The 13,710-nt window shown below is 43.0% G+C and overlaps 1 protein-coding gene across 3 annotated transcripts in view; it reads right to left on the bottom strand.

Annotated features, from left to right (window-relative positions):
• The window catches only part of ADAMTS12 (ADAM metallopeptidase with thrombospondin type 1 motif 12), a 474,912-nt gene that overhangs the window by 137,292 nt on the left and 323,910 nt on the right, over positions 1-13,710 (bottom strand). The window lies entirely within an intron of this gene.

Here is a 13,710-nt window from a genome sequence, read left to right as displayed (position 1 = left end):
CTGACAGGCAGCCGCACCTATTCCCGGGCTCCGGCACCGGGAGTAGAAAGCAAGGGCCTGTCGGCGAACCCCGTGGGACAACAGGCTCCCCCTGTTGTGCGTTACTAACTGTAACTGAAGACTCCGTACCTGCGCTCTACCAAGCGTAAGTTAATAAACCCATTCAATTAAAGAACATCCAGCTTCCGTGTCACTCAGAACTCCACCGCCGCTAGACCCAGCCTGTTCGTTCGGGTTCCACCGTGACACTTGGGACCCTTTCTCTGGGGAGGGAAACCCAGCAGGTGCCTGGCCCACAGAATGAAATAGATTTTTTTTAAAAAGACTATAACAGAAATAGAAAATGTGGTTTTCTTTATTATTTAAATATCAAATAAAAATCCATTAGATGAAACACTTCTATGAAGAAACATTTTTCATTTAATGTATTTTACCCCCTTTCTTTACAAAAATTACACATAAATATATATTTAGATAACTTTCAATGCAAAAAAGTAAAAATAACTAATTTTGAAAAGGCTGAAATCAATGATTTTTCCTCCCCATTTTTTCTTTGCCCAGGACAAATAATAATTTGACCCCAAATGCATATTTTGGTGAATGAATTAGTTCCATGAAGAACTAGTTCTGTGATGCCAGTCCCTCAGCTGAGGAATTGGGGACAGTGGGTTCTGAAACAATCCCCAGAAATTATTCAGTTCTGTTTGGTGCCTTAGGAACATTTGCCAGTGGTATAAATTAGCACAGCTTAGTTTGCCATCAGTCATTTTGGGAGTAGTGTAGTGGTACACAGGTTCCACATGCTGCGAGTGGCTTCTGATGCTTCTCTCTCCTTCACTGACAAAAAGCTCTAAATTAGGGAGAATCTATGCTCCAGCAGCTTCCGTGTCTTGTGTATCAGTGTCCCTGTGCTTCAAAATGGCAGCAGGAGAGCTTTAATTAAAACTCATTTGACAAGCTTTAGTTAAAGCACCTCCACCGCCCCTTTGAAGTGTGGGGATGCTGATAAATAAGATGCTCTAGGTACTTTAATTAGAGCAGCTCTTGGAGCCATTCTAATTGAAGTGTTCTACCCCTATACTCCTGAAGCACATGTAAAAACACACATGAATTTAAAATCTGAGAAATGGAGGGAAAATATGGCCCCAAATAAAAGCTAGAATGTTATATGACATTGAGCTTTACACTTTCATTTTAATAGGCAATTACTTTTCAAACAGTAGAGCATGTCGGCTTGACTTTGTAAGACTTGAGTCACTCCTATTAAGTTATATGACACAAACAAGTGATTTGGTGATATCTGAATTTCAGCTGTCATCACCACAAATCTTTATCAATAAATAGCACACACAAGGCTGTCTAGCTGGTGACCTGTGGATTGCATGTGGCTCCCAAGAGATTAATGTGCAACCCTGGACTCTGGATCAGGTGCAACTCCCTGCTTTGCTTTTCTGCTGCAGTGCCCAGGCTCTCCCTCCCTCCTTTAGCTTCTGCTGCCTGTTCTCATCCCTGGGAGTGGCAGCTTGGCTCACAGGGCTGAGAGAGCCCATGGCCAGAGGGCTCAGGGACCTTGCGAGACATCCATGTCAGCGTGGTGCAGCAAGAGTCACCTGCCACATAGGTGGAGGGCAACAGTGTTTTGCAGCACATCTGCAAGGCACAGGGGTGTGCTGAGTGGAGCAGTGCATCTGCACAGCATGTGGAAGGGGGTGCACAGCACATTGCAGCACATCCTCATGCTACGTGGGGAGTGGTTATGTGGCACATCCATGAAGGTGGGAAGGGATGAAGGAATCGCATGGTGTAGGGGACTCACATGGCATGCCAGCAGAGCATGGGGTGTCATGATAGGTTCGGGAGGGGCAGGTGCAGCATGCAGCCCACCTGTGGTCCCCAGCCACTTTGAAGTTGGACAGCCCTGTTGCAACACAATAATGGTGTTTAGTACAGTTTAAAAATCCCAAATTTATTTTTAGTCTTCTGAAATGGAACGTTTATAGTTATTCCCATATCAAAAAAAGGAATTACTGTCCTTCTGTCCTGACTTAGGACAGAAATGTTTCAAAATAAAAATATAATAATTTTTCATGGAAGGAAGACTACTCTTTCTGTCACCTCTCTCATTTATAAGAGAGCTTCTTAACTGAGGGTCTAGGCCCATTGAAAACAACAGGAAAATGGAAGCTATTTTGAAACAGGTACATTAACCGAGGGCAGCACTAATAGTATTTTGGGTGTCCTACTTGAACACTTTCATATTGTAATCTGTTTGCTATTCTTTGAAGTGTATCCTTAGCTCTGGATTTCATTAGGGACTAGCTATAGCATTCCTCTAGCATTCTTTAGTCTATATTGTTGATATGCACTCTGTAGATGGGTTCAAGTGCCTGCTGCCTTATAGGCTGGCTTTGCTCAGTTCCACTATGACTGCCTGAGCCAATCCTCAATACAGAGGCTATAAGAGCATTAGTATAGTTGCTGCCTTGCAGGCTGGCTTTGCTCTGTTCCCTATACCCAAACATAGGCTTTGTAATAAATAATCAAATAAGCAAGAAAAACCTTTAGTCTTTCTTCAGGCAGCAGGAGAGAGCCCTTCAGTTCCAGTCCTTCCTAGAAGAGAGCTCAGGTGGGTTTCAGTCTGCCTCCTGACCACAAACTATTCCTTCCTCGGATAGAGCTGCTCGCTTGCTTGCTTGCTCTCTCGCTCTTGCTTGCACTCGCACTCTCTCTCCCTCTCACTCCTCCCCCACTTGGGCTTTTAACTGTTAGCTAATACCCCAGAGCTGGGCTTCTGCCCCAGGGTTGTCTTTCTCACTTAGGATGCCAACAAACTTTCAGGGAACCTAGCTCAGGTTTAGGTGGCTTAGTTTAAGCCACCTAAACCTGGGTCAAGATGGCCATGTGCAGCAAATAAGTTGGAGGCAGGAAGGACTGGCAGGTCTGGGGTGGGTGGCAGGCTTGGGGGGAGTCGTCTGCAGGGGGAGCTGCCTGGACCAGGGGGAGGTTTCTTGGGGGAGTAAAAATAGCCGGGCTAGGGTTGTGGGGACAGAAGAGGTAAAAACACCACAGACTCGGAGCTATGGAGAATAGCTGGGATTTCCCAGTCTTGGGGCAGTGCTGAGAACACATGCAAGCATCTGTTACTTCAGGTTAACCCATTTTAGGTCATGTTAACCCATGCCAATCTACAGCTAGTTTTCATCCAGCGAGAACTAACTTTAGATTACGGTCATTTTTAGGGAGATCTAAGCCATGTAAGTGCTTGCACACAGCCATTAGATCACCCTAAGCTTGGTCAGAACAATCTGAACGTAACACTCGTACACATCCTTAAGGGGCCAGACCATCCTGTTACATACCCTCAGTTTTTAACTTTGTGTTGCAATAGAAAGACAACTGCTATTGTTACATGGTCCTGTTCACCATAGACTTTGAGACAGCAATCAAGATTTTATAAGGATTCAAAACTCTAAAAAACTCCAGTTTCATTCCTGATGTAATAGTACTGATATCGCTTTTGCTTGATATAATGAAAACCAATTCTATAATTGGAAAAAAAATAATTTCAACTATTAAGTTCTAATCAGACAATTCATATAAAGGAAGCTCTCATTAGACATTTCTTCCAAATGAAAGTACAGACAAGAAGTTGTAGACTAAATAGCTCTCATTTCTATCTGATCCACCTACCTAGTGCTCATCACTGTGATACCTGAGCATCTGCAGTAGCGTTGTAATTACATGCCCCAGAGTTTTATGCTTTGACAATTTAAGTGCTTTCTGTGAAAAATGATACATTATTTTATGGTGATGAAATTCTAACACTGTATTGCCAAATAAGGCATTGAAGATGTTGTAATTGTCTGTTATTCTAATTCTATATTTTTCAACACTTCAGAAATACAGCCTGTGTTATACTGAGCCCTATGCATATGAGCACATGGGGTTTCCTGCTCTTAGCATGCCTTCATGTGGTAGGGACAGAGGGAGGCTGCATGAATGGTGGATTTTTCAGCTTGGAAAAGAATTCTGGAATTAAAATCAACTATAAATACATAAAGAAAGAAAATAAATAACTAGAATTTAAAAAAACAAAACAAAACAAAATTGGCAAACTACAACATTCAGCATATTTTTGATTGTTTTTAAGTTATTTAACCACTTAAGAAAATTTTAGCTAAACTTTTAAAATATTTCACTTCTCCCAGTTAAAATTCATCTCTTTTAAATGCTTTTTATTGAAGTCACCAAACACAACCTGAATTTCTGAACAGGTTCAGTCCCACTGTGATATATTTTTTTGGGAAAAGAAAACAACTCCCAAAAGCCATAATGCTGTCAGCTCTAAACAGAGGAGAATGGCATTCCTGGGTAGGCCTTGTTTAGAATCATGGTAGCTTTTTGCTCACTGGGATGATTGTGCTTGGAAGAGAGTTTGAATAAGCCGTACATGGTTGCCTCACACCACATGCCTCACTAGTACTCAGAAGATGCCTTGACAGCAGAAATAATACTTTTTAGCACTGGTGTTTGGGGCTCCTCCTCCCTACTCTCTGGGACTAAGCCTCCAAGGTCTCACAGTTTATAGTCTCGCTGTGCCACTGTCACTTCTCAGCAAGGTGGCATTTATCAGCAGGGGGCTATGAAATCTCTTTGTCATTAAATATGTTGGGCTGACATGACAGGATAAACCAGCTTCCAGCATCCTTTGATGATCCTTTAGTGCTTTTAAATGATTTCTAGTTAGACAGCTGGAGGCCTTTGGCCATGTTACACAGCGATTAAAAGGGATTGTTATAATACAGATTGTTATTTACAATTTTCTGTCACTGCCATACTCATGTAAAAATATGCTTTCAACTTGGTACTTATGAATTCCTCCAGCACCTTCTTACCAGAGGGGATGTTAAAACCCTTCCATTTTGTTTTTATCTTATTTTTAGTTTAATTCTGCACTCACAACCATACCATGGGTTCCTGATAGAAAAAGATGTCCATCAAATTAGATTAGCCAGAGCAGGATTACCTCTGAAATTTTCTTCTAACCTTTTAAAGGACAGAAGAACTTTTTCTTTATACATCAACTATTTAATTGGCTGTTGTAGTAACTGCAGAAGGAGGGTTATGCCTCATAACAGTGAAAGGTCTTGGAGTATATAACTGTGTTAAACCACATCTTTGATATTTTGCACAGCGGATATTAAAGATGCCTGCTGGTCATTTAATGTCAACACTCAGCAACCCCTGGACTAGAAGATCAGCAAAACATACAACATGCCATAAAAGAAATACCAATGTTTAGCCCTTGGTTCTTAGTGTCCAGCCACCTTATAAAGTTTTGTTCCCAGGTTCATCTTTTAAAGGTGTCAGGTAGGTTTCCCTTCTGCACAAGGATAGTGAGGTCAGAGAAGGAGTGGTTGTTCTGTGAGAAATGTATCTCTGTCCTTTCTATTTTTCCTGTGAGAGTTCCTTCTAGTGCATAGTTGCTGTTTAGTTTCACTCACTTAGTTGCCATAAGGGTACTTGTTGCACTGAAGCAGATATATCACATTTTGGGAAAGGCAGGTGTAGGAACAGTGGATTCTGACTTCTTTGATGGCGGGTGTTGATAGTAGAGGCAGGCTGTGCCTACACATGATGCTTACTGCTCAGTATCTCATTACTACTGCACAGTAGCATCACTGAGCATGAACTGTGACACAATGCTACTGAGCAGTAGTAACGAGCTACTGCACAGTAAGCATCACTAGGCAACCGTGCCAGGATGCTACTGCACAGTAACACCAGTTACTGCGCAGTCATTTAGTACTTGGTTATACAAGTACTAAATAACTGTGCAGTAACACTGCACAGTGGGTGGCTCAAGTAGATGTGCCTGCAGTGGAAATCTGCTGACCGGTTAAGTATTTCTTGCCAATGCAGGGCTGAGTTCCAACGTATCAGAGCATCATAGTTGGTAGGGTTGGAAGGGACCCAACAGATCATCAAGTCCGACCCCCTGCCTTGGGCAGGAACGGATGTTGGGGTCATATGACCTCAGTCATGTGTCTATCCAGCCTCCTCTTAAAGACCCCCAAGGTAGGAGTGAGCAGCACTTCCCTTGGAAGTTGGTTCCAGATCCTAGCTGCCCTAACCGTAAAGTAATGCCTCCTGATGTCTAGCCTGAACCTGCTCTCTATCAACTTGTGGCTTTTATTCCTAGTTACCCAGCGTGGTGCCCAAGGGAACAGGGCATCTCCTATTCCCTGCTGATCCCCCCTGGTGAATTTGTAGACAGCCACCAGATCGCCCCTCAGCCTTCTCTTGTGGAGGCTGAATAAGTTCAGGCCCTCTAGCTTCTCCTCACAGGGCCTGCCCTGCTGCCCCCTGATCATGGCCCTCCTCTGGACCCTCTCAATGCTCATTCCACTTGATGTCAGTTAGGCAGTGGGGATTTTTCTGATGATGATGAATTGGTAAGGTTTGGGGCTGTTTGAAAGCCAGGAGTGAAGAGGATGAGAATATTTCTCTCAAGATCTGATCTTTGTTGAGTAGGCCGTAGTTATCTGGCGATTCTTCTAATTGGTTACAGCACAGGGTGGTGGTGACCACCAGGGGTGTGCTGTAGCTGGGCTTTTTCTTTTTGTACTGTAGCTGGTTACTGCTGGGTATCTGGATAGGTCTTTCAAATATTTCTCTACTCGATTGTCCTTGTTGTATAAAGGCAGATTTTAGGTTGGTCAGGAGAGCATCACAAGTGTTCTCCACAGAGCAGATGTGGCAGTACCACGATGGCTTGCCTGTAGATTTTGGTAGACTTTTTTGAAACAAACATTCATTACCATTGACCTCTTTCTACAAAACATGTCACTTGTGAAAAATAGGTACTTTTTCCTGACAGAAAAAATGGTTTGTCAAAAAATTTCTCAGAAGCTCTACTTACTAGTCCTATAGACACTGGAAATGTAGTCCCAGACAGATGTTTAAAACAATCATTCTTTTGAGTCAAACTAAGCAGAACCTCCCAGTGCCCAGTCCCTGTCTGCCAGGCTGAGATTTTGATGATGGCTTATGAAATTGCTTTGCTGAAGGTACAACCTCCCTTACATTGGCTAATGTGCTGCCAACTTATAAGGTCAAAAACAACTGTTACAAGCTGTGTGCGCTCAGTTGACAGCGTGTATTTTCTATTTTCATGGTTTCTGCATGTCACATTCTGCAGAATAAATGCAAATGCAAGCCCAAATAGGACAGATTTCATTTGGAGAGAGTACAGTATATTAGACTATCATTAAATTAGGGCGAATCGTGTGACAAAGTTACCATGAGTAAATGGGCATGTCAGCCACTCTGTACTGAATGCCCATGTGCACACTCTTATCCACTGTTAAATAAAACCAGACCCAGGTCAGAGCTTCTCGCTCGTTCCCTGCTCAGGTTTTTTCTCTACTCAGTGAGTATCCAGTGAGCATGTTCTCTAACTTCTGCCATCAATCAGTTTTTTTTCCTAAATGCTTCATCTGACCTAAAAAGCTGAAAAGTTGTCGCCCTCAGGTTTTCTCTCCCAAACATATAAAAGCCAAATTTTCTCTAGTTGCTTTTACTTTCATGCCTGGAATCTTACCGAATAGAAAAATGTACAGAATGATATAAACTATGGAAGAAAAGCTTAGTGGTAAACTTCACATTATTTTAAATCTATACTAGCAACTGGGCTCAGATCCTGGTCATCATTTACAATCCTTTGCACTGTTCTGGCCATGGAATGAGGGAGTTGAGGATTCTTCCCCAACCTTTACTCCTTGTTATCCAGAATAAGTGCCCCAAGAGTAGGCAAGAATGAGAAAACGTGGGCAGAATGTACAATCCCTTACCTGGCACAGCAGCCTCTAGAAGCCATTACAAACAGCCGAAGCAGTTCTAAGGGCCTTTTTACATGTTGCACTTTGAGCTGCTCAAGTGTTGACTGGTGTAAGTGCTAGCTCCAGTTTGGAGCAGTCAAACCTTAAGGCTAAAAGTTTTCTGTGGCTGTCCCCAACCTGCACAGCTGTGACTTGGGGTGGGAAGGTCACACCCCTGGGGAGTTGGTTTGGTGCAGATCTGCCCCTTGGGCACTAGAGTTCAGGGGGTGGAAAGTGTGTCCACGCAGAACAGGAGGGCGGAGAGGGACACTACATCCTGGGATGCTGGAGGACTGTGGTTCATCTCTGGGGCCACACATTAATGGAACACGAGCTGAGTAATACTGAGATCAGAGATAAACCTGCCCTGGGCTGCTGTAACTTTAAAACATCTTAACTGTGCTTAAAACTAGTTTCAGGGATTGATGTGTAGACAATCCAAGGGTTAAGAGCTCCAGGAACCTACTAAAATTAATTTGTAACAAGGCCCTAAAATAGCTGGGAAAACCAGCTCTCAGCCGGCCCAGTAGTGCAGATGGAGACAGAAAGGCTTCGTGACAACATTCTTGATCCCTGCCAGGTGCACCAAAGGCTATTTTGATCCATGTATTTGATGTTTCTTTTTTTTATTATTATTTGCTTCACTATATGGCAAGGCATCTAAAGCACAGACACATACTGCCTGAATGCCCTTCTATGGGAAGAAGGATCAATTTATTTCCTGCTGCTCATGACTGAAAGGAAAGGAACCTAGAGTATTTTCCTTATTCCTCCTACTGTCGCTTCCACAAGAATTGTTCCTATGAGGCTGGGAGCAGGACAGGGCAATGAAAAATCCTCCTGCTCACTGAAAGATGCAGTCAGACAAGCTATGTGAATTTCAACATTTCAAGAGTGCCACGTTGTGTTTTTGAAGCGTGCCCTTTCACTTTGGTCTGTCACCACTGCTCGAGCAAGGAATTCCTGTTGTCTTTCTTCTGGTGCTGTTCTGAATGGAAAGACATATCTCCTGACATATCTATTTCTCCTTTAATCCAGTTGGTTAGGTTGACCAGATGTCCTGTTGGGCTGGCAGTGGGAGTGTGTAACTGAAGTAGTAACATTAAAAAGCTACATATCAACTGAAGTGAAACCTGATAAGGGACAACCATGAAAAAAAGTCCCAAAACAAAAACACAAAATACTATTTTATTTTCCACTGCCATACATCAGTGCAGTTCACCAGTGTAATAGTACTGTAATCCTATTTAACCCTAATGATTCCCAGTCATCATACAAAATATCCCATTCTCCATATTGATTCAAGATGGCTTAAGCCTTTTAAAATTGTACACAATAAAAATATGTACACAGTATATGAATACTTAATACAGACAAAGTGTAACGCTCTATAATGAGAGGTGCCATATCTCCCATTTGAGCACCTTTGTGGTAGATTATGAAATGTGCGTTCCAAACAAATTCTTGGTTATAGATAATCCTACTGTTCCTATTAATCAATCCCATGTCTTACCTAAATCAAGAAATCTCATACTTTTATCTCTGTTCAATAGGTTTGTTATAATGGCAATGCCTTTTTACTAAGCATATTAAATATTTTCATTATAATGATGTCTTAATAAAGGATATTGCCCCACAGGAACTAGGCACCCACATCCGCATTTAGACTTCTGTATAAAAGTAATTTCCATGAGATTTTGTAGTTTAGTAAATCAAATCGTTTTTATTTTGGTGCTTAATATATGGGATTTTTTGTCTAGACTTCAGCACATAAATTTGAAAATGAGGAGTTTATTCTTTAGCCTTGAAACACCAAGTTGCCTTGTACACACCAAATGCATGTGGGTAGCAGATATATCACATAGAAGCTTGCCATGTTCATTTCTTACTTAACTTCAGGCCAGGACTGAGACATGATTTTGGCATACAAAGCAAATTACAAATTTTTTTTTGTTAGAAACAGCATGTAAGACTTGAATAGGGACTGATTTGAGCCTACTGTTTTATTTAATGTTTATGTATCCTTGCTTTGTGTTGTCAACAACACATTTCTATTACACAATAAGCATTAACTCAGCCTAACTCATCATATTAAGCGTGTTTTCAAGTTCACTCACCATAAACTGGAACAGCAGCACTGTGTTTGATTAGCGTGAACCAATACGGTGCTGAATTACACAAAGAGGTGCTGCTTGAAAAGCTTTGTTGTCAGGTCTTGCACTCCGTATACATTTCACATAACAACTTGTACCATTGAGAAAAGTGGCCTATTTCACTTACCTATTCATCATTCTGGATTATGAAATTGCAAGGTTACATGTATTATCATGTGACCCTGACTTTCAATTAAATCTGTTTGTTAGGAGAACTGAAACACTAAACTGTATGTGAACATTCTGTCAGAGCTGAATTCATGATACCATCAATATATGGATTTAAAAAAGAATCCTTAATTTTCCTGAATTGTTTATCATAATACATGCCTGACACTTATGAAAAAACACTTAACATTGTCATTTATGTCTTAATTTGGCTTTCAACTGGGATTCAGTAGTTCACCCTCGCTAGGTGTGCTTACACAATATGTTTAATGCACAATTGACTAATTAGCTGTGCACATGTAGACACTGCCCTGACTGGCTAGGGCACAACGTGTAGACACTGCCCACTGGGTAGCCCCACACTGAACCACCCTCATGTCCTAGCCAGCTCCTCCACAACACATTGAGCCAAGGGGAGCAGCCCCCGGCTGGCAGGCAGACCTCCTTGGGACCCTTGCCAGCTGGGGCTGCTCTGACCCAGCTCAATGTGCTATGCATGAATAAACTCTGGAGCTCATTGCTCTTGAGTTTATTGCTCCTAGGTGCATGTTCAAACAGTGCCCAGGAGCAATAAATTGTGAAGCAATAAACTCCAGAGTTTATTCATGTGCAGTAATTGTTCGCATAGATGTGCCCCCCTAGGTCATATAAAGTAAAACCTTAGCTATTTCTGGAAAGGGATATAAACGTGATGAACACCAGTGTAGTTTTACCCCCAGTTCTCTCACAAATAATGTATACCAGAACTGGAGAAGTTACTCTGTTGTAGGGATTTACCTCATCTGTTCATTTCCTGTTTATGTTGTTACAAAAATCAGTTACATTGGTGTAAATACATTGTGTGCCCAAACCCTCAGAAACGGTGATGCATGTATATATAGCTTGGAAATCAGTGACAGTCTCATAAACTGAGTTATTTTGTGAGACTTCAGATACTGCTGGAGCTGGGTCAAAATACAATAAGAAAAGTATTTTAATCAGTATTCTGCCTCACTCTGGACAGTCTTGCCTGAGAGTAGGAAGCACAGGAATGAGTAACACTTTATTCTGGGGAAAAAAATGACCAAACATTTTTATATCCAAAGGTTTGTTTCAGTCTAACCTAACGTCTGAATGTTCACCTCAGTTCCTCTCGTACCCAATGCCAGGTTTTTCATCACAATAATTAAAGTGTTTACCCAGCTGCCAATGAAGTCAAATGGCATCTTTTATTTATTTCAAAAAAGGAATTTGGGCATGACTTCTACTTTCTCCAAGGGATTAAACATTACTAGTAAACAGCCTGTAAAAAAAATTAAGAATCAATGTTTTTTGATGCTTTTTGCGACTCCAACAGTCATTAAAATCTCCAGCTTGGACATGCCAACTACATGATTAGGAATTCAACTGGTTAGGGCAGGTGGCTATCCAACATCCCTAAAGAAAGATACAAAAAAATAGTTTCCCTGAAGGATGATGATACAAGAATCATAGAATCATCGAGAAGTAGGGCTGGAAGAGACCTCCAGAGGTCATCTTGTCCAACTCCCTGCCTGAAGCAAGATCACTGCTATCCAAACTATCCTGTACAAACCTCTTCTTGAACACCTCTAGCGAAAGAGAGTCCACAACTCCCCTGGGCACTCTATTACATTGCCTCACTGTTTTAACAGTGAAGAAGTTTTTCTAGATATCCAATCTAAACTTTCTTTGCTGCAACGTCAAGCCATTGGTCTATGCCTTCCTCTTTGCAGCAAGAGAGAAAAGGTGTTTCCCTTCTCTTTATGGCAGCCCTTCACGTATTTGAAGACTGCTATCCTGTCCCCTCTTAAGCACCTTTTCTGCAGGCTGAACATGCCTAGATCCTTCAGCCTCTCCTCATATGCTTGCCTTCCAGCACCTTTATCATCTTTGTTGCTTGCTTATGGACCCTGTCTAACTTCTCCTGTCCTTTTAACATGTGGAGCCCAGAAGTGCACACAATACTCCAGATGAGGCCTAACCAGTGCTGAATAGAGAGGCATTATCACCTCCCAGGTCTCGCACCAAATGCTTCTATTAATGCATCCCAAAACCACATTCACCTTTTGTGCAGCTGCATCACACTGCAGCCTCATATTTAGTCTGTGGTCTACCAAGACTCCCAAGTCCTTTTCCATAGTGCTGCCATCCAGGCAGGTGTCCCCCATTTTATATTTGTGTTTTTGATTATTCCTCCTGAAGTGTAGCACCTTGCATTTGTTTGCATTGAACTTCATCCTATTAGCTCTAGCCCGACTTTCCAATCTGTTGAGATCCTTCTGAATTGCGCCCCACAGTCCTTCCCAGTTTTGTGTTATCTGCAAACTTGCTCAAGAAACTGCCTATGCCATCACCCAAATTGTTACTAAAAATGTTGAACAGGACCGGTCAAGGACAGACCCCTGTGGAACTCCACTCTAAACCTCCTGCCATTCTGATATGGACTCATTAATAATTACCCTTTGCCTAAGGTGGGAGGCTGCCCATTTATTGCCCAGTGCCAAGGACATAATACACAGCTCTGTGCTTTACAGATGGCATCATTATATGGCTCTAGTCCCATGATGGACCTCCTTCTATGCCCACCTGGCATTTGGACCCCAACTGGATCCATCCTTCTCAGGCAGTCTACTCCACCCTCATTCTGGGCTGCTAAGCTCCTAAACCCTTCTCCCTCTTGGCAATGGCCCCCTCCAGGACCTTTGGCTACACAGGCCCTGGCCTCGCTTCTAGGCCAGTCAGAACCCCAGGCCTCTGGCTTTGGGTGTCCCTTGCGGTGGGCACTCTGGTCCTTTGACGATTCTGGTCCTGGCCCCAGCATTGACCAATTGAAGGTTTCTCTGGTTAGGTTGTTGAGCCGCTTGCCATCTCTCTCTCTTTCTCACATGAGTCTGCCTTCTCAGGCCCCTACAAATCCAGCTCACTCAGTCTCTAAGGCTAGCCTATGCACAGTCCTTCACGCCAGCCCACGTGGACCCTACTCTACACAGCCTTCTCACTTGAGTCTACTGCTTTCTCATATGCCCTCATGGGGTCCACTACTCTGCCCTCTCCCTGGGGCCACTAGGCCCTACACCCCTTGGGTCTCAGGCCTGATGACCTGTCTGGACCCCTCGCCTGTCCCCTCTATGGGGTAACCCACCCGGTCATGGGGGCTAAGGCTATATGGCAACCCATACTTGCCTTTCACTAGGGAGGCACTGGTGTGGTATTTCCTGGGGACCATCCCGCCACAGGCAGCTCCACCATATGATCCAACCCCAGCAGGGTGTAGTTTTAGGTCATTCCCCAGGACCAGGAAACTCCTCCACGCATCAACTGCCCACTTAGCTCTGAGGGGATGGGTTTATACTGAGGCTGTCCAGCCCCATCCTCCAATCGGAGAGCCCTCTTGCAGTCATGTGACCACCTTGGTAAGCCACACCACACCTGTTAGCTGCTCCACAGCCTGCTTAAGCCTCTTAAAGTGACAGGCACCAAAGGTGCCCTGCCTCAGGCTGCAATGGGGA

The sequence above is a fragment of the Gavialis gangeticus genome, unplaced genomic scaffold, assembly GCF_001723915.1.
Source record: "Gavialis gangeticus isolate Ggan-Ray unplaced genomic scaffold, GavGan_comp1, whole genome shotgun sequence".
Classification (NCBI taxonomy): Eukaryota; Metazoa; Chordata; order Crocodylia; family Gavialidae; genus Gavialis; species Gavialis gangeticus.
Note: the sequence above shows the minus strand (reverse complement) of the source record. Positions and strands in the feature narration are given on the sequence as shown.